We start from the raw sequence: 23,104 nt of genomic DNA on the forward strand, positions 1-23,104 counted from the left end.
CCGGCAACCTGATCAGATCAATAATTTAATGTAGTAAAAAAAAAAAAATCCTCCAGCCATGTCCCTTAACGTTGATCAAATGCCCAACCTCCACACCCTCTCACCAGAATACCTCTTCCGCACCCGCTCTCCGTGCTGGCTTAAGTCCTGGCCAGCGCGTTTTCTGTGTAGTGCCGTCCTCCGCGTGCGTGAGAAGTAGCAGTAAGGCGACTCAGGCGAGCAGCGGCAGCAGAGGATATAAGCAGAGGCAGAGGCGTCCCATATAACTGACCCTCAAGTCCAGGCAGCAGCAGCCATCAGGAAAGAAGTGACTCCTTGGGCCCAGGCAGCTAAAAAAAAAAATGTAATGCTTAAAATTATGAATTTTTGAGAAGCAACGTTCACGTTCATTTTTTATTTTAGATCTTTGCTTGTACCATGGGGATCCATTTTAGAGTGGGTTTTTTTCTGATGACTCCTTTTATATAACAGCGTCCATTTGATCAAAAAGCAAATATTTGTACAGTTTCTGTATTAGCGCTGATAGGCACCGATGGGCTGCACTGATGGGCATCGATAAGGTGGCACTGGTGGGCACTGATAGGCGGCACTGGTGGGCACTGATAGGCAGCACTGGAGGGTGGCACTGAAGGGCATTGATAGGTGGCACTGGTGCTCACTGAGAAGTGGCACTAATAGGTGGCATTGATAGGTGGCACTGATAGCTGGCAGTGATGGGCACTGATGGGTGGCAGTGATGGGCACTGATGGGTGGCAATAATGGGCAATGATGGGTGGCAATAATGAGCACTGATAGGCAGCACTGCTAGGTGGCACTGATGAGGCACCAATGGTGGTGGACATTGATAGGTACAGTAGCACTTGTGGGCATTGACAGGTGGCACTCATGGGCATTGATAGGTGGCACTGGTGGGCACTGGCAGGGGGTTTATACTGGCACACATGAGGCAGATTTTCATCCTCCCTCTTCGGGACCAATGTCCCTTGTACCTGAGCCGATGATCAGCTTTTTTTATCCTCACGCTGTCGGCGTGAGGAGAAAAAAAAACTATTACAGTACTGAGCTTTGTTTACATCACGTGATAAGCTGTCATTGGTTGATAGCTGATCACGTGGTAAGGGGCTGGGACCGCCCCTTTCTCGTATCGGTGATTACCCGAGTCTCAGTGACTCGGGTGATCACAGCGCGCGCCCTGCAGGGGCGTGTGAGGAGCGTGCGAAGGGGAGGACGTCTATTGACTTCCTACCGAAAAGTTGCCGTCATTCAGCTATAGCGCAGACGGGAAGTGGTTAAAGTCCCATCTCTCGCCTAATTGGTATAGTAGAGATAGATTTTTTTTAGCAAAGAGAGTTAAACAAACTGCCAGCATGGGTGGAAATAATATTTGTTCCCCAATCTTCACATGCTTTTGAAGGAAAGTGTGCACATAATAGAAAGAATTACTAGACAGAAGAGCATATACCGTATATATATATATATATATATATATATATATATATATATATATATATATATATATATATATATATTGGGCAGTTGTAAAGGGCCAAAATATATTTTCATAATCCAGCAGATCTTTAAGAGTTCTCTAACCTAAGTCTTCTATATGCCCATAAAGTAAATGGTTTATCTGAATTAACTGATAAGAAAGCAGATGTAGTGTGATTAGATAGATATGGAGAAATAAAACTAGAGTTGGAGTACAGTTTCCTAGTTTCTCTCCATGTTATTGGTGTATCTCTAAGTCAGGGGTGCCCAACCTCTTGAAGAGCGATGGCCATTTAAGCGACTTGGTAACTGGTCACGAGCCACAATGAGTGGAGTGGGTGAAATGCATTCTGCAGAGCGGACACGGACGCAGCCCACTCTACTCTATGGGCCCTCTGATCTGATCTGCCCAGACGGAAGGGAACGGATCCCCTTCTATTTTTTTTAGCAGACCGAATTGGGTGTAGGTGGGTGTAAATGGACACGTGTCTGTTTTCATCTGCAGCTCCATAGAGGTGAATGGAGGGTCCGATTGGGTTGGACTGATCCTGTGAAAGGGGCCCAAGGCTGCTTTCACACGGATGGTGCTGTCCCAGGCAGAAGCACATTTGGCATCACTCCGCCTGTGGCAGGAATCGGTGCTATACAGGAAGCATCGGCTTATGCGCCTCTGCTCTGCAGCCTCTTGCTTCCTCTATTGCTTGTTTCATTCACAACATTGATGCTCTGGGATAAAGGGTTGGGAACCCAACAACTGGGCTTGCCAACCCACCATCACAGAGCAGGAGGTCACGGGCCACATCCGAGGGCTCTGCAGGCCACATATGGTTCCAGGGCCACTGGTTGGGCACACCTGCTCTAAGTAATACATTTGATATGAACCTAAAAGGTAGCTGGTGAAACAAAAAGTGGAGAAGACCACTTAACAATCAAAACGTATATGCCATCAAAGAGTTGGCTAGAGGTTCAATAGCCAGATTACAGTTGTAAACAATATTGGAGACAAGGGGCAACCTTGATGCAAACCATGCTGTAAGGGGATCACCTCAGAGAGCACATCAGGCCTGCAGTGGTTTTCTCCTATTCCAAACAGCAACATAGTCTCTTTAAGTATTTATACATCATCCACTGTAGCAGATAAAATTACAACCCAAATCCTCTACCTTACCTTAAAAGTCATAAACTCCTAGGAGCTCACTGCATTCAAATTATAAAAGGTTTCCCTTCTATGTTGCCTGGTTTTACAGTATAATAAAGCAAGCTAAGCCTAAGCCTACGTGGTTTAACTTTTCATTCAGCCTGTGATGATATATTAATTATAATCAAAGCATACTTCTGAAATAGGATTTAATTGTGCTTGTGATCTGGCACAGGAACAATAAACCTTCACTGTAATACCACTTTATTAGGGATTAGTGGAAGTTCAGAGCTACATACTTTAGGTCATATTTAAGGGAGAAAACAATTTTCTAAAACCATTTTTGGTCTTTTTTTTTAATTTACATATCTGGCATAGATTTACTGGCTTTTGCTTCTGTTGGTTACTGTGTAAAAAAAAAAAACATTCCTCCCTTTGCTCTGAAATCCAGGGCGTTTAGCTTAGCAGAGGAAACTGCTTGGCAAATTATTTTGGAAAGCTCCATTTATTGTGTATTTTTCCCTAATTCACAAGGTGTTAGTTCATTTACTGTCTAAGTGACTTGGCAGCTTCTCCTACCCATCATAATGTTTAAAATATCCAGAGGAAGCCAGCTTGATTGAAATAAGTATAATTGTCTTCTAATGCTTCAAGCAAGAAAGTGTTTAATACAAGTGTACGTTTTGATGGACTGGTAAAGTAAAATGTTTTGGAGATTTATTTGCCTGACAACATCTAATGTTCAGAATTTTGAGACAAAATAACTTTGTATACCATTAATGTTTTTATAAATTATTATTTTTTTAAATGAAAAAGCACAGCTATGCTTTAAAACTGTTTATTCTTTCATACAACCCCTTTAACCTCACAATGAAGGTAAAACAAATCCTAACGCCTGAACATAATTCTGCAACTTTGATATGTGTTAGTAAAACTTTACATATCATCACAACTACTTAGAGCAGGCATGTCCAATGTCTGGCCTAGGGGGGCAATCGCGGCCTGCGGTCTGGTTTTATACAGCCCCCACTTGCAATTTGCTTTTATCACTTTTGTGACCCCCCAAGCTCCACACAGGGTAAGGATGAGCTTGGTTTAAAAAAATAAAATAATATATATATATATATATATATATATATATATATATATATATATATACTGTATATATAGTATACAGTTCTTTATTGCTCCCCTTTAAGCTGCAAATGCAGTGAAAGGTTGTGTACATATGCTGGTTGTGGCATTGCAAAAATGATCCTCAATGTCAGTTCTGTCCGCCCAACGCAACCCATTCAACTGAGATAGGGGGGCTACAACCATCCTGTGGCATGCTGGTGCAGATTTTAATGGATTAAAACAGGCTCTTCAGAGGGCAGGGAATGTGTAAACATGCCCTAGACAGACATAAGGAACTACACTACATCAGACTACACTACATCACTTCTTCACAACTTCGCCTCAGCTGTGATAGGGTTGAAATGTGGTGAACAGGGTTACATGAAGATTGGTGGGAAGAGTTGCAGCTGTGGTTGGGGTGTGGGGGTGGTAATAGGTGCACTTATACCGTTTTCTGTTGAGAGATGAGCTATCATCATATGATTCATAGAAGTGATGATGGGAAAATGTTATTTGCAGGAAGAAGTGATGTATGTTCAGGGGAGAGGTTTGCACTAGTGTTTCTCACGAATATTCGCATTGCGAATATTCGACTCGAATATAGCATATTCGAGAAATCGCGCTATATTTCGAATTTCGCGGTGAATATTCGCAATTCCGAATATTCGAATTTTTTCAATTTTATTTTTAAAACAGATCACATCCTATCGACGTCTAAAAGCATTGCTGGTATGATTAGAGACCCTGGGCCGAGTAGCTAAGCTGAGGCGATCCTTTTATGTTGCCAAATTGAAAAAAAAAAAAATTGCGATTTTTCGCTATTGCGAATGCGAAAATGATTGCGAATTTTCGATAACTGTGGTAGGAGAATTCTGATTGTCTCTGATGCAAAAGGGGGGGGCTTTGTGTATGTGTATGTTATGAATATTTGTATGTTTGATATTATTATTTTTTGTAAGAAGGAAAAAATTGCGCATACCTTAAAAAGGGGAGAATACAGCAGCAACTCAAAAATGTTATACAACATAAATTAATACAAGACAGAAAATGGAGTCGCTCTACAAGAATAAAAAATATGTCTAGTGACAAGACATGTGGGCAAATTATAAAATAAGCAAGCGCAAATAACTTGTGAAATACACAGTGAAACAAATATATAAAGAAATATAGTCCCAATAATAGAAAAATAATCTTTCATAAAAATGTCTTTGATATGTGAAGTGAAAAAAAGTCCAAAGCATGCAGCATGAACGTGTTCAATCTTCAAGGTGTTTGATTGACAAATGGCTGTGACAGATGGATAGAGTAAAGAATCACCACCAATGCAAAACACTTTTTATTTTCTATTGTAAAATATCACGAATATTCTGAGCCAATCAGAGTGCTCCTTCCGCATTTGCCGAATATTCGCAATTATTTTGTATTGTAAAATATCAAGAATATTCTGAGCCAATCAGAGTGCTCCTTCTGCATTTGCCGAATATTCGCAATTATTTTGTATTGTAGAATATCAAGAATATTCTGAGCCAATCAGAGTGCTCCTTCTGCATTTGCCGAATATTCGCAATTATTTTGTATTGTAGAATATCAAGAATATTCTGAGCCAATCAGAGTGCTCCTTCCGCATTTGCCGAATATTCGCAATTATTTTGTATTGTAAAATATCACGAATATTCTGAGCCAATCAGAGTGCTCCTACAGCATTTGTCGAAATTGCGCAATAAATATCGCATTCGCATGTTGCGATATTTCGATAAAATATCACGAATATTCTGAGCCAATCAGAGTGCTCCTACCGCAGTTATCAAAAAATCGCAATTATTTTCGCATTCGCAATAGCGAAAAATCGCAATCATTTAATTTCGATAAAATATCACGAATATTCGAATTTAGCGAATATATCTCGAATATTCGAATATATATTCGAGATATATCGCGAAATCGAATATGGCATATTCTGCTCAACACTAGTTTGCACAGGGGGTGTATGTTTGGTGAGCATGAAAAGGCAGGGAATTGTAAACTGTACTTCAATTCTGATTGCAAGCTCCTTTGGACAATCAACCCATTTTCTGCCATTTTATTTTGTAGGGGGGGGGAGGGGTTTGAAGCAAAGGCTCTAATAGGCTTCAAAAAAGAGTTGGCTCAGGGTGCAGAGCACTGCGCTCCGAGCCCACCCAGTTGTGCCGAAATAGTCAATAAATATTTGCTATTCTCACTCTGATTCTCCTCCCTGCCAGTCAGGAAGCCGGTCGTGTGCCCCGTTTCCCCGATTGACCGAAAGGAGAAGCGATCTTATTAGCCAAGAGGGAGGAGATGTGCGGCCGGGGGAGAAGCAGGGGAAGACCCATGGACCCATCAGCTCACCATCCAGCATCCGGGCTCAGCGATCCAGCACTCCCCGACTTAGACAGGGGAGGGAGGAGAGATCGGAGTCTGGGCAGGAAAGAGGAGAAGAAAGAGGTAATCCCTAATGCTTATCACAAAACATCAAAAACTGACATTGAGGTTGGGGTAGATGGGCACATATAAACCAGTGGACACTTCATCAGGTGACAAACGAGCGCTGTGTCCATGAGTTCCTGAGCCTCTCGTATGGGCTGTCCCGACCCACAGGGAGCTGCTTCGGTGAAGTATAGTCAAACTGAGGGTAGGAGCGCAGCTGTGGCCAAAAACAAGGGCTGGAACGCAGCTTAAGCTGGATTGCTGCAACTCAGCGCTGACCGCAATGGTATCACTGGCGTGCTCGCGACATGTTTAGGAGCATGCGTATTGCAAGCATGTGCACAGTGCACGCTACTTTCTAAAGCTTTCTTTTCTTTCTGTTTTGCATGTTTGGAGATTGCTTCACTTGCCCTGTGCCCTGACACAGCTCAAAGGACTTAATAGATGAACTTTGCTAATAACATTACCTAATTCCTGTGCCACTACCCACCTGTTGTAATCCCCAATGATGCACATCCATGTAGTCCTACGATGGTGATGAGAAAAAAGTAACACATAATCCCTAAATAACAAAGCATGTCACAGCCAACCATTATAAAGTATAAAAAGTGATCAAGTGGCAAGAGTCACACAGGCATATTCTTCATCCCTAAGGAAGCCCTGATTAGACATGTGCATGACTAAAAAATGTGTTTTGTTTTATTTAGATTAGTTGATCTAGTTATTTAGTTTAGTTAAATTCGGTTGGTCCGTTCAATTCGTATTCGGGATTCATATTCGGAATTCGTTTTATGTATTTTTCACATTTTCTTTGGATTTATAGATTTTCTCAATTTGAAACGTTCGAATCAGTTGAATCAAAAATTTTAGATTTTTTTCTGATTCGAATGCAGCAAAGTGATCTAATGATTACAATGACTCTTTAAATAACCTTTGGCTTAAAAAAAGAAGCATTATTTTGAAATGTTACTCTAATAAAACACAGTCTTGGATTTCAGAAATATGTTTACATTTTGAATTTGAATGAAATTCGATGTAAAATTAGAATCAAATTTTAATTTTAATTTCGGAAATTTGGCCAAATTTTGTTTAGTTATGCGGAGCTTAATATAAACTGTGTTTATATTGTAATTCGGGTATTCAGACATATTTGAATCTCTGAATAATTAGCTCTTTCCAATGATTTGAAATGATTGCAATGTTTGAAGTTTGAAAAAACTCTTAAAAGCACACCATATTAAAAAAAATGTAATCTCCCCAACAGTGGCACAGTCAGCAAAAATCAAAACATCTATTAAAGGGGCCAACCCTTCCTCTACCCCCCCCCCCCCAATCCTTCTACTCCCATAACATTGCCAGGAGAACCCCTTTAATGCTCTCATGTGCAGGAGTTTAAAAGCAGACCGTCAAATGGATTTGAATTTTACAAATGTCATGCTGCAGAACACATCACAGACACCATATGATACATCCAAAGAGAACACAGAACCTACAGAAGTGTGAGTCAAAATTGACACCCGCCTCTACCAGGGACATCTGCTGTACCTTAGGATGTAGAAGCACTCACATGGGTCTGGGCACTCTATAAAAGACTTGTTAGCATGGGTGAGCCAAACCTAAATGATTAAAACAGAATATAAAACTGTAGCTCTAAAATATTTAATTTATATGCCAATAACAAGGCGCTAATTCTGCGGCATTTTGTAAGGTTTAAATACATCTGTATTTTATGGTTGATGAATTTACCATGTCTGAAGTGCAGAATTCTCTTACAACTTGCATTGCCCTCTTTTTTCAATAACTACTAATTTCTTTGATCATCAACAGGAATCATCAACAGCAACAGGCAAAAACATGCTGGATTAGAAAAGAAAAATAATGAGGGGCAGAGCGGAACGGTTCGTAGAAATGTCTGCGGGAGGGCGAGACTGACAACTCATGGGGTCCTCGAGTCGGGCAATAGGAGATTATGGGGCCCCCCGGCAATAGGAGATTATGGGGACCCCGGGCAATATATTATGGGGCCACACAGTCCTGTATATATACACACACACACACAGACACACAATATACACACACAGTATACATACACAGTATACACACACAGAATACACATACACACACACACACACACACACACACACACAGTATACATACACAGTATACACACCACAGTATACACACACAGTATACATACACACGGAATACACACACACACACACACACACACACACACACACACACACACACACACAGTATACATACACACACTGAGAAGGTACTGGAGAGGCAGGGCAGCTATAATCTTTTTAGACGAAAAGGATGTCGGTAAGAGACATTTCAGGGACAGCTATGTGATATCGTAATTTCCTGTCTTGTGTTAAGGTGAGACAAATGCAGAAACATTTTCCTTAAAGAGCAACTCCACTTTCGTTGTGAAAAAAAAAATAGCAAATAAAAATAATTTAAGCGTATACAATTGCGATACAAGTCATATTGTAATTTCATGTTAAATGCAAGATAGCTACCTGGAGGTGTTCTGTACACAGAATGTGTACTGACTATTTTCCCAGAATCATCATTTTCTGCTTGTGTGATTGGTTCACCAATTTTCCCAGAAGTCTGTCTAAGATACAAGTCAGATTTCAGGCATCCCCTGCAACAAAAATTTCATTTCTGGTGAGATACTCCCAATAGGAACACGTCTATAGGGATGTAGGCCCAACAGATTTCCTCATTAGTGCTCTGCAGCTGCACAGCTGACTGATAATTATGAAACCACTCCCATTACACTCATTCAGCACAGAGGAACAAACTGTGATTCCTTCAAAGGGTAGGAATTTGCAACAAAGGTTGTTATAATCCTTGTGTAGCACTACCCCGGAGGAGCTGCTGGATTTTTGGGCGGCGTATTACCTCGTGGCTCCTCCGAATTCTCTAGCCACTTAAGCCCCGGACCAAAATGCAGCTAAACGCCCAGGCCAGGTTTTGCGATTCGGCACTGAGTCGCTTTAACAGACAATTGCGCGGTCGTACGACGTGGCTCCCAAACAAAATTGACGTCCTTTTTTTCCCACAAATAGAGCTTTCTTTTGGTGGTATTTGATCACCTCTGCGGTTTTTCATTTTTTGCGCTATAAACAAAAATAGAGCGACAGTTTTGAAAAAAATGCAATATTTTTTACTTTTTTCTATAATAAATATCCCCCAAAAATATATAAAAAAAACATTTTTTTTCCTCAGTTTAGGCCGATACGTATTCTTCTACATATTTTTGGTAAAAAAAAAATCGCAATAAGCGTTTAGCGCTCAGCGATTTTTTTCGTGACTGCAACATTATGGCGGACTCTTCGGACAATTTTGACACATTTTTGGGACCATTGTCATTTTCACAGCAAAAAATGCATTTAAATTGCATTGTTTATTGTGAAAATGACAGTTGCAGTTTGGGAGTTAACCACAGGGGGCGCTGAAGGAGTTATGTTTCACCTAGTGTGTGTTTACAACTGTAGGGGGGTGTCGCTGTAGGTCTGACGTCATCGATTGTGTCTCCCTATAAAAGGGATGACACGATCGATGCAGCCGCCACAGTGAAGCACGGGGAAGCCGTGTTTACATTCGGCTCTTCCTGTTCTTCAGCTCCGGGGAGCGATCGCAAGGGGGCGGCTAGAAACAAATAGCCGCCCCATCATCCCGGATCGCTCCCACGGAAGAACCGACCGCCTCTCAATGGCGCTCCTCAGACCGACTCCCCACCGAACAGCACCCAGCTTGGGATCTTCAAAAGAGGGGACCCAGTCGCTCATTGGATCCCCATCGCTGATTCAGATGCAGGTTGGCTCTATTTTGTGAATCTTCGACGGTGCATGTTGCTTTGTTCAATAGATACAGTGGGCACGCGCCTGGCGCCGGAGATGTATGCGCACCCACAGCACGTGGCCGGATGACCGCGATCCCTCCTCAGAGTGCGAGAACAGGCATCTGATATGTAAACAAACAGATTCCTGTTCTGATAGGAGGAGAGAGAGATCGTCTGTTCCTAGTGATCAGGAACAGCAATCTCTCTCTACTCCCAGTCAGTCCACTCCCCCCACAGTTATAAACACCTTTCAAGGTGTAATTTCACAGTAAGCAGTGCATTTTTATAGAATTGATCGCAGTATAAATGTCACTGGTCCCAAAAAAGTGTCAAAAGTGTCTGATCGGTCCACCGCAATGTCACAGTCCTGCTAAAAATCACTGATCGCCGCCATTACTAGTAAAAAAAAATCAAAATAATAATAATTAAAATGCCATAAATCAACTCCCTATTTTGTAGATGCATTAACTTTTGCGGAAACCAATCAATATATGCTTTTTGCGATTTTCTTTTACAAAAAAAATGTAGTAGAATACATATTGGCCTAAACTATTGAAGAAATTGTATTTATTTCTTATTTTGTTGGGGGATATTTATTATAGCAAAAAGTAAAAAATATATATATTTTTTTTCAAGATGGATGGTATTTTTTTGTTTATAGTGCAAAAAATAAAAACCGCCAAGAAAAAGTTTGGGGAAAAAAAGGACATGAATTTTGTTTGGATACAACATTGTACAATCGCGCAATTGTCAAGAGACGCAGAGCAGTATTGCCTGGTCATTAAGGGGGCAAATCCTTATGTTCCTTAAAGCGGAGGTCCACCCTTAATAAAAAAAAGAAAATGGACAAATTTATTTTTTATACTTACCAGAAATGGCTGTTGCTAGGCAGATCGTTCTAATTTGCCACTTCCTATTCCACTGTGATCTTCTCTCTTCTCCTTCTCGCATTCACCAAGTGCCGCACGACTCGCGCATGCACAGTAGGAAATGGGCAGTGAAGCTGCAAAGCTTCAATGCCTGTTTCCCTTCCTTAGGATGGTGGCGCCGACACTCCTTACGAAGGACGGATCGGCATCGGGCGGCCGACATCGCGGGCACCCTGGACAGGTAAGTGTGCTTATTAAAAGTCAGCAGCTACAGTGTTTGTTTATTCTGGCAAAAAGTCAACAGCCGTGTAGTTCAATAAACAATATTTTACAATGTCACAGTATGAAGACTGCGGTATTGCGTTACTGTATTTGCCAAGTTATATAGATTGCACATAGCGATATCTGCTGTCTGTTATAAATACAGGCCATAAACATGATTTTAAATACAATAACATATATTAATAAGATTGTTTACTTTAGTAGATCTCTTTCTTTCTTTTTTTTTTTTTAGATCTCTTTCAAATATTTAGCTGAAAAATGTAAACTACTATAGCTCCTTCAGAGTAGAGTAACAGGAAGTAAAGTGTTATACGCAGAATCTTACAAATGGAAAAGTGGACAATGAATGCATTATATTTATAATATTGTATTATATTTTTGTCAAATAGTCACACACTAGAAACCTCATTTTGTGTTTCCTAAATACATTGCTTCTGTGTGGAATATCCCCCTTCTGTCAGAAAGTGTCACATGACTTTCTATAAAACGATGAATATTTATGTGCAGAGTCACAAAATAATTAACTTGTCAAAAGGAATAAAAAAGCATTTGATCTGAGGCCTCAAGGAGCTACTCTAGTGGAAATCCCAAGCCCTATGCCAAAAATCAGGATGTAATGTCCTGCATTAAACATAGAGGCTTTGTTATAACAAGCCATGGTTGGAATAATATCAAAGCAAACCTGAATAAAATGCATTTAGCTTTAGACAAGGTAGGTGGCAGCCCATCATAAGGTGAAGCGGCCCCACACAAGGTGTACTTTGTACAGGCATCTTACTTAGTCTCCGCGGTACTCGTGCAGCACGTAGCCACTTCCCTACTTCTCTCAGGATATTAATTCCCTCATGACTCGAGGTCTTTTAGGTCTTTGTGACAGGGGAGGGTTTTTTCTTGTATAATTTCTAGATTAAGTGCCATTTCAGCCAGGTTCTGCCCAGAATGAATTCCCGTGACTACTATGTCAATGGGAATGAATACAAGCAAATCTTCATAAATAGGCCTGTTTATGGAAACAAGGACTCATCTGCCGATTCTATTTTCAGCACAAGCTGCTATCTGGGGTTAAATTGGCATTAGGTAAAGCGGTATTAACTAATTGCCTACTGGGAACTTTTACCCCCTGCCCAGGCCAATTTTCAGCTTTCAGCGCTGTTGCACTTTGAATGACAATTGCGCTGTCATGCTACTCTAGACCCAAACTCAATGTTTATCTTTTTTTGAGACAGATAGAACTTTCTTTTGGTGGCATTTAATCACCACTGTTTTTTATTTTTGCTAAAAAAATACCAAAAGACTTAGAAAAAACGTTTTTCTTAGTTTCTGTTATGTTACTCGCAATCCGATGTATCAGTGTAAGTAATTTTTCTCCTTCACTGATGTGCACTGATAAGGCTGCACTGATGGGCACTGGTAGGCTGCACTGATGGGGACTGATAGGCAGCACTGATGAGCACTGATAGGTGGCACTAAAAGGTGGCACTGATGGGCACTCATAAGCACACTTATGGGCACTAAAAGGATGGAATGAATAGGTGGTACTGATGGGCACTGATAAGCACACTTATGGGCACTAATACACAGCATGGAAAGGTAGTACTGATGGGCACTGATTGGTGGCACTGATAAGCACACTTATGGGCACTGATAGGCGGAATGAATAGGCGGTACTGATGGGCACTGATAAGCACACTTATGGGCACTGATAGGTGGCACAGAAAGGTGGTACTGATGCGCACCGATTGGTGGCACTGATGGGCAGCATTGATGAGCAGGCACTGAAAGGCAGCACTGACTGGCATCATTGCTGGGCACTGTTGGGGTTGCACTGATCATCGGGGAACTGATGATCAGTGCCCTTATTATCTGTGCCGATCTCCCCTGTGAGAAGATGCCGCTGATCAGTTCTCCTCGCCCCACACTCTGTCAGTGTAAAAAGAGAATAGCCGATAACTGGCACTTCCTTGTTTACATGTGATCAGCTGTGATTGGACACAGCTGATCACATTGGTAAAGAGCCTTAGCCACCGGCTCTTAACCGAGATCTGTGATGCACCGTGTCCCAGGGAGCATATTACTGCTAAATTAGATTAGGCTAAATTATGTTTCAAGGATAATTGTCCTTTCACGCAAACTGCAATGATCCTCTTAGCCCCCCCTAACCTAATGTGGCCTACCCTCCCCCAACCTAGACTCACCTGCATCTGATTCCAATTTCTAAGTCTGTGGCCTAATTCTTTTTTGCCCTGGTCAAGTAGAAAGGATAGGAACATTTTGTGTGAAAGTGCACTTATCCCTTAAAATTATTGTAAACGATCACCTTGTAAAACAACCTATTCAGTTTCAAATAGAAATGTAAGGAAAACATTTGTGTATGGATATAAAAAATATTATAAATACATTGTTCCCCCTGTTTTATAAGTGATCACATTCCCTCTGTACCCAGCTGCATAAGCGCTGGGGAGGAGAAACAGCAGGACACCGATCGTCCTAGTGAAAGGCTATGCGGGGGGGGGGTCAGGATGAGTCTGATCATTGGAGGAGAGCAGGCTGAGTTCCCAGCATAGCTAGAGAACTGACCATGGTGTGTTCCCCTGCTTAGTGTGGTCAGTTTTTAATAGGGAAGCAAAGGGACTGGCAGGAAAACCAGGGAGCAATACGAAGAGAACAGGATACTTTCTCATACAAGTACATGGAACATGCAGGCGCACATCAGGGATATAAAATGTTGGGGTAACATATTCTTTAAGTGAAACACAGGTATATATTACCTCTCAAAAAAGATCACAGCTTTTTAACCTAGTGATGCTTTCATCTTCCTCCCTTTCCAGTTCAGTTTCATCATTGCTTAGGTATCATCCAGTCAGCATCTCTTGGAATGTGATACTTATTGACCCAGAGATGTTACATTCATGTAAAACCTGGTTACTGCACAGTAGCTTTTATGTTCTTGGCTGAGTGTACAGATGTCTCACACAGATCAGACCCCTGCTGCTTAGAATACAGAGTGCAGAAATACACTGCATACTCCTGACCATTGTATGCTGTATGTATTACTGTATTTAACATGTAGCGCTACCCCCTCAGGAGCCGCTAGTTGTTGTTGGGATCGGCATATTAAGTTACCTCTCAGTGTTGTCTAGGGGTGTAGTTGATGAGTAGAGTAGTAAGCGAAGTAGTGAGCGAATGTCCAGTCAATGAATAAAGGTTTTTAAATGCTTTATTTCCAGGCCCAACATTTCCAACATCAACATCAGGTATAGCAAAAAGGTTGATGAAGCAGAAGAGAACTTTGCAGTACCAGGCCTGGATAAGATCCGAGCAATCCTGCTCTCAACAGCACAGTAGTAGTAGTTACAGTTCGTCGCCACTGGTAGGCCATCGCCGGGGTCCGTTGGATGCGCACACCCTGAAGGTGGGTGCCGCGCCTGGAACCTGGAACCCGCGAAGAACCAAGAAAATTAACCTAAAAAAAAGAAAATTAACCTAAAAATTCGTTTTTTTTTACTACTACTATTCCTTTATATTGGCTTTTGAAATTTACAAATGCAGCAATTTAGAAATTGGATGAAAGGTTTAGCACTGGAAAAAATGTTTTAAAAGATAAAAAGTGCATTTTATATACAACTATATAGATCACACCAAAATGAGGGACAAATGGAGAGGAAAGAGGGACAGAGGGAAATTGCTCCAAATCAGAGACAGTCCCTCGAAATCAGGGACAGTTGGGAGCTATGCATGGATTCTTGGATTGTTGGATTCTCAGAACTGACAACTAACACAGGGATATTGTACTACATCACATTTCCCTTTTAATAATACTGGAAAACATAATTGTTTTGCATTCATTGCTAGGACATGTATCCTAGCCCTATTTTCCTGTACTATTCTATACAAAAACTTAGGGAGGACTTTTATTTATTTATTGTTACATGCCAATAACTTTTCGGTGGGAGTTGTGGCATTTTCTTCTGTCATTTTAGAACAATTTAGTTAATAAATTATCCAGAGAATTGTATAGGCTTGTTGGAATGTGCACATTTAAACAAATAATGTCCCAGACATGTAAGTGCCAATATATTTTAATAGCTGCTGATTCATGAAGGCTTTTCCCTTTTTAAGACACAAAATTGAATCATGCTGTACAGTGTAAAATAATCAGTATGGTAAATTTTACTGTACCATATTTACCAGTTCTATTTAAACCTAACCAACCAGAGCAATTTTTATGTTTTACCTACAAATGTGTCAAAGCAAACCATCTCACAATTAGTGTAAAGTGAATCAGTAAAATATATTCAAATATGTGAAATAAGAGACACTACATAGTAAGAAGCATCAGGATACCAAAACACTAATACAACTGCAAGAAATACTTGATGCGCTATCCCTATCATTCAAAACAGCACAGAACAAATATAGTGACATTCAGTGATATAAGTTCTCAGACACAAAATGTGATAATAAAAATCCACATATAAACACATTAATATTGTGAATTGTCCATATAGTATGTGAACTGCCAACTATCCATCATGCGGATCCAGTGCTCCATCACCACAGACAAACTCTGCCTGCTTACTGGAAAAATGTACCCCAAAATTTAGGAGGTCAACACTCAACAGTACCTGGTACAGGACAAAGCCATTCAATACCCAAGTAACTTTACAATAGGGCCCATCAGATCCTCCGCTCTCCAGCCTCAAGCACAATAGCAGTGGCTCTGAATATTAGATGTCTCACAGCAACAACAGGCTCACACTAATGACTCTGATAAAATTCAAAGATCATAAAGGAGAACAGAGAGACTCTATGGTATTACTATTTAAACACATGCTTTATCAAGTAGAAATTCACTTGAAGGATATCATGAGATCACAGCACACGTTGCTAAAGTGAGATACGTGCATGGTGATGTCAACAGCAAAGATCTGGAGGTTTGGTGCTGACATCATCGTGCACGCACACTCACTTTAGCAACATTCTATTTGCTATGTGTTGTAATCTCGTGATCCCTCCCTCCCTGCCCGAGACCTCCTGGGGCACGTCACAGGTGCCATGAAGCTGTGGGCCCATTCACATAGTTAACCACTTGAGATCCGCGCTATAGACAAAAGACGTCCACAGCGCGGCTCTCAAGTGCCGAGTGGACGTCTTTGGACGTCTTTTTCTGTGCATTACCCGCGCGCGCCGCTGGGGGGTGCGCAGCGGGTAATCACTGTGCCGGCGCATCGCTGGGAAGCCGATGCGTGTACCTGGCGGCCGCGATGTCCGCCGGGTACACGCGATCGGCGGTGACAGCAGGGACGTGGAGCTCTGTGTGTAAACACAGAGCTCCACGTCCTGCCAGGAAGAGAGGAGACCGATCTATGTCCCTTGTACATAGGGACACAGCATCAGTCACCTCCCCCAGTCAGTCCCCTCCCCCCACACAGTTAGAACACACCCAGGGAATACATTTAACCCCTTCCTCGCCCCCTTCCCTGCCAGTCACATTTATACAGTAATTGGTGCATTTTTATAGCACTGATAGCTGTATAAATGTGAATGGTCCCAAATTTGTGTCAAAAGTGTCCGCTACGTCCGTCGCAATATCGCAGGCCTGACAAAAAAAAATCGCAGATCGCCGCCATTACTAATAAAAAATAAAAAATAAATCATAAATCTATCCCCTATTTTGTAGGTGCTATAACTTTTGCGCAAACCGATCAAATACGCTTATTGCAATTTTTTTAACAAAAATATGTAGAAGAATACGTATCGGCCTAAACCGAGGAAAACTTTTTTTTTTTGGGATATTATTATAACAAAAAGTAAAAAGTATTGTGTTTTTTTTCCAAATTTTCTGTCTTTTTTTGTTTATAGCGCAAAAAAAAAAAATGCAGAGATTATCAAATACCACCAAAAGAAAGCTCTACTTGTGGGAAAAAAAATATATGTATATAATTTGGGTACAGTGTTGTATGACCGCGCAATTGTCATTCAAAATGCGTCAGCGCTGAAAGCTGAAAATTGGTCTGGGCACGAAGGGGGTTTAAGTGCCCAGTAATGAAGTGGTTAAATAGTTACATAGTTAGTCAGGTTGAAAAAAGACACAAGTCCATCTAGTTCAACCATAAAAAATAAATAAAATAAAAAATATCATACAATCCCATATATCCAATTCTATACCCACAGATCCAGAGGAAGGCAAAAAACCCCAGCAGAGCATGATCCAATTTGCTCCAGCTGGGGAAAAAAATCCTTCCTGATCCCCCGAGAGGCAATCAACTATACCCATAAGCGACACAGTCCCGTATCGCAAAAAATTTCCTGGTCATTAAGGGGGAAAATCTTCCGAAGTTGAAGTGGTTAAGTACTTACAACTATGAATAATGCAGTCAATACTGCAGTACTGTATGCCATAAACTGTATAAGAGTCATCAAAATGTATCCAAAGCCAACATTTTTGTTTAATTTTGGATAGAGTGGTAAGGGATTAAAACTCCTGTCAGATTATTATTTTTTGCGGTCTGTATCCTAGGATTGGGGGGGGGGGGGGGTTTGTTCCCGGGATGCTTCTTGTTGTGATAGAAGGACAGAAACCTTACAGGTTCAAACACAAGTTCCATTGGTTAATGTAGGATTGCACAATTTGACCACTAGTTGAAGCGCAAAACAAATTTACCGGTAAACAACAAACATAAAACGGCACTGTGCTGTATAATCCAGATTCCAAACAGCCTCATTCTGTATGTTTTGCTGTACATTCTCTATTCAAAACCACACATTGAAAAGTTCTTATTTTTTTTCACTTGAACAGTAAGTTTTTAGCAGTACAAATGGGGTGTGGCTTAAGGTACCCGATTTTGCTTACAGGCTCCTGGGATTTAAATTGAGCTCTGTGTACAGGAATCAGCCAGAACTCTCTATATGTCATAGGAAGACTGGGCCAGGGGTGATATTCACCTTTGCTGTACCCTGCAGACCTCTGTCAGTGCAGGACCCACTACTCACAGGCTCCTGCTTGCTATTTGTGGGCAGAGGAATTTTTCCACAAATTACTTCTTATTCAGCATTCTGCATGAGACCACATCAGGATCTGTCAGATAATAGGAAGTTACCCTGATCTGTCAGAGACTGACATGGTCCCATGGAGAGAAACACATAGGAAAATAATTGTGTAAGAATTCTTTCACTGTGTTTTCCAAAGCAGTGGGTCCTGCATTGACTAAGGTCTGCATTGGGAGAAATAATTGAAAAATTAATTCACAAAAGGCCAGAAACCTATTGAAATTGTATGATGTGTCATGCTGTAGCATAGAGCCTGTACCACATGGCTATGATAATTAGTCCCAGATATGTTTTGCTACGGGGCCCTGTGATTTATAGTTACAACACTGGTTCTAATCATTCCCAACTCCATCCAAAATAAAAAAGAAAAGTTTTGCCTTTATATCACTATAATTAGGATCTTTCCGATTGTGAATTTTAAGAAATTATCTGCAATATCCAGTGTGAATCTCAGTCTGAATAAAATCCAGCAGCAGTTGGCCAGCCAGATCTGTCTCAGAAGGTTATATTACAAATGAGAAAAGTGATGGTGTCTGCGCTGTGTGAAAGGGAAAATAGATAATGTGACTATAATGCACTCTGTATGTGTGAAAAAGTATATATACTGTATTTATTTGCGTATAACACTCACTTTTTTACCCTGAAAATAGAGGGTAAACTGTGCCTGTGTGTTATACGCAGGGGGCTGTGGAAAGTTTTTTTCCTGAAACTTCTCTCTTAACCACTTGACCACTGGGCACGAAAACCCCCTTAATCACCAGACCAATTTTCTGCTTTCGGTGCTCTCACAATTTGAATGACAATTACTCAGTCATACAACATTGTACCCATCTGAAATTTTTGTCCTTTTTTTCACACAAATAGAGCTTTCTTTTGGTGGTATTTGATCACCTCTGCGGTTTTTATTTTTTGCGCTATAAAAGAAAAAAGACTGAAAATTCTGTAAAAATAAAAAAAAATTCTAGTTTCTGTCATATTAGCAGGTTATTTCTCACACACATCATATGCATACTACAAATTACACCCCAAAACACATTCTGCTATTTCTCCCGAGTATGGCGATACCACATGTGTGAGACTTTTACACAGCGTGGCCACATACAGAGGCCCAACGTGCAGGGAGCACCATCAGGCGTTCTGGAGCACCCAGGCCAATTTTGACATTTCTCTCCTACATGTAAAAATCATCATTTATTTGCTAAAAAATTACATAGAACCCAAAAACATTATATATGTTTTTTTTTCAAATACCCTAGAGAATACAATGGCGGTTGTTGCAACTTTTTATCTTGCACGGTATTTTCGCAGCAATTTTTTGAACGCGTGTTTTTTAAAAAAAAACTGTTTTGTGCTTAAAAAAAAAAAAACAGTAAAGTTAGCCCAATGTTTTTGCATAAAATGAAAGATGAAGTTACGCCGAGTAAATAGATACCCAACATGTCACCCTTCAAAATTGCACACGCTCGTGAAATTGCGCCAAACGTTGCTACTTAAAAATCCCCATAGGCGACTTATTGCAAGGTATTGGAGTATTGAGGGTATTGCGGAGTATTGGGGGGGTATTGCAGAGTATGGGGGGGTATTGCAGAGTATGGGGGGGTATTGCAGAGTATGGGGTGGTATTGCAGAGTATGGGGTGGTATTGCAGAGTATGGGGGGGGGGGGGTGGTATTGCAGAGTATGGGGGGGTATTGCAGAGTATGGGGGGGTATTGCAGAGTATGGGGGGGGTATTGCAGAGTATGGGGGGGGGGTATTGCAGAGTATGGGGGGGTATTGCAGAGTATGGGGGGGGTATTGCAGAGTATGGGGGGGGGGTATTGCAGAGTATGGGGGGGGGGTATTGCAGAGTATGGGGTGGTATTGCAGAGTATGGGGGGGGGGGGTATTGCAGAGTATGGGGGGGGGTATTGCAGAGTATGGGGGGGGGGGGTATTGCAGAGTATGGGGGGGTATTGCAGAGTATGGGGGGGGGTATTGCAGAGTATGGGGGTATTGCAGAGTATTGCACTTTACTTTACTTTAGCGCTTATCATTTTTTTTTTATTGCAGAGTATTGCGCAGGGATGGCTGGATCTGTGACTGCAATTGTCACAGATCCAGCCCACAGTGCGGCGGCTGCTGCTGCCGCCCGATCCCCCCCCCCCCTCCCTCTCCTCTCACACTGTACCGAACGGTACAGAGAGGAGAGGGAGGAACCGGCGTCATTACATGACGCCGGTTTGTTTACAAGTGATCGCGCCGTCATTGGACGGCGCGATCACGTGGTAAGGAGCCGCTTCCATTGGCTCCTTACCGCGATCCGTGTTGCTGCGGGTCCCGTGGACCCAGCGAGCGCCAGTGATCGCGTGTGCGCGCCCGCTTGGGCGCGCAATTCTGACTCTCTGGGAGGACATATATTGACGCCCTCCTAGAGTTAGGGAACCGCCTTGTAGCCGTATTTCGGCTATAGGGCGGTTACCAAGTAGTTAAAGTTAGGGTGCGTGTTATATGACTGTGCGTGTTATACACCGATAAATACGGTATATATAGGCCTCCAAATATTTCTGATCTCTACCTAGATCTATGAGTGAAACAAATATCACAAAAAATAACGTGAATCACAATAAAGTGAGTGCCAAACTATACACAAATAAAGTCCAATGCATAAATATATATAAAAAATGTATACAATAAATATATAGACCAAGTCAGCAAAACACATGTGCAAAAAAGTTCATACATATGATGCATAAATTGATAGTCTCTGAGTGGTGATCCCAAAACCAAGTGTTGAAGAATGGTGAACTTCATTGTGCAAGGAACACCTTCTTGTGATTTCTTAGCAGCTTACCTCACAGCTGTTGCTCTAAAGGCCTGGTAATTCACAAGGGATCCACATCTGATGGTACGATCAGCCTGAGAGTGCAACTAAAGGACCAAATCCAGGGGGTATATAGCGTAATTCTCACAGCCCAGCAGATAAAAGAGATTCTCTGAGTGGTGATTGAAAGGAAGCCCAACTAAGGCGATAGGGAGGACTTTTCAGAGCACACCGGAAGTTGATTGATTCCTACAGCCGCACATAGGATCATCGCAGTGTCTGTTGTGGTATATATGTGGTGCTATAGGCTGTCATTTCAACAGCTTTGAGGTAAGCTGCTAGACATCACTGGAGGTGTGTGCACTTTGGAGCTTTCACCCCTTTTTCACGTGTGCTGGGTTCCTGGAATCACCACTCAGAGAATCTCTTTTATCTGCTGGGCTGTGAGAGATACGCTATATACAGGGGCGGACTGACAACTCATGGGACCCCTGGGCAATAGGAGATTATGGGGCACCTGGGCAATAGGAGAATATGGGGCACCTGGGCAATAGGAGATTATGGGGCCCCCAGGCAATAGATTATGGGGCCACACAGTATACACACACATGCATACACACATATACATACACAGTATACACACACAGAATACACATACACTCACTGAAAAGGTACTGGAGAGACAGGGCAGCTATAATCTTGTGATTTAAAGAAAAAAAACTGATTTTTACATACTGTCCCTGGTTTCACTGAGGCTGGCAACCCTGATGGGGCCCCCTAGTGGCATGGGGCCCTCGGGCAGTGCCCCAGAGCCCGAATGGTCAGTCCGCCCCTGGCTATATAAACCCCTGGTTTGGGTCCTTTAGTTGCACTCTCAGGCTGATCGTACCATCGGATGTGGATCCCTTGTGAATTACCAGACCTTTAGAGCAACAGCTGTGAGGTAACCTGCTAAGAAATCACAAGAAGGTGTTCCTTGCACACTGAAGTTCCCCATTCTTCAACACTTGGTTTTGGGATCGCCACTCAGAGACAATGGGCCAGATCCAGAGAGAATCACATCCGCGCAGCGTATCAGAGATACGCTACGCCGCCGTACCTTACCTGGCTTTAGTTTGAATCCTCAACGATTTCACGCCGTAAGTTACGGTGGCGTAGTGTAATTCAAATCGGCGATTGGGGGGCGTGATTCATTTAAATGAAGCGCGTCCCCGCGCCAAATTAACTGCGCATGCTTTGTCCCGAAATTTCCCGCCGTGCATTGCGCTAAAGGACGTCATTTTTTTAACTTAGATGTGAGTTATGTCCATCTCTATTCATGGATGACTTACGCAAAAAAATAAAAAAATTCAAATTTCGACACGGGAACGACGGCCATACTTGGCAAGTCTATCTATACGCCACAAAATACCAGCTTTAACTATACGCCGGAAAAAGCCAACTACAGACGACGTTAGAAAATGCGACGGCCACGCGTACATTCGTGGATCGTCGTAAATCGCTAATTTGCATACCCGACGCGGAAAACAACGCAAACTCCACCCAGCGGGCGCCGAAGTATTGCATCTAAGATCCGAAGGCCTACGAAGCCGTACGCCTGTCGGTTCTCACCCAGATGCCGTTGTATCTTGGTTTGAGGATTTAAACTAAAGATACGACGTGGGAAATTTGAAAGTACGCCGCCGTATCAGTAGATACGCCGGCGTACTTGCTCTGTGGATCTGCCCCTATCTATTTATGCATCATATATATGAACTTTTTTGCATTTGTTTTTTTGCTGACTATATATTGGTCTATATATTTATTGTATATATTTTTTATATATATTTATGCATTGGACTTATTTGTGTATAGTTTGGCACTCACGTTATTTTTTGTGATATTTGTTTCACTCATAGATCTAGGTAGAGATCAGAAATATTTGGAGGCCTATATATATATATATACTTTTTTACGCATACAGAGTGCATTATAGTCACATTATCTATTTTCCCTTTCACACAGCGCAGACACCATCACTTTTCTCATTTGACATTTTTTCAGTTTTAGGATAG

Source organism: Rana temporaria, chromosome 5 (assembly GCF_905171775.1).
Source record: "Rana temporaria chromosome 5, aRanTem1.1, whole genome shotgun sequence".
Classification (NCBI taxonomy): Eukaryota; Metazoa; Chordata; class Amphibia; order Anura; family Ranidae; genus Rana; species Rana temporaria.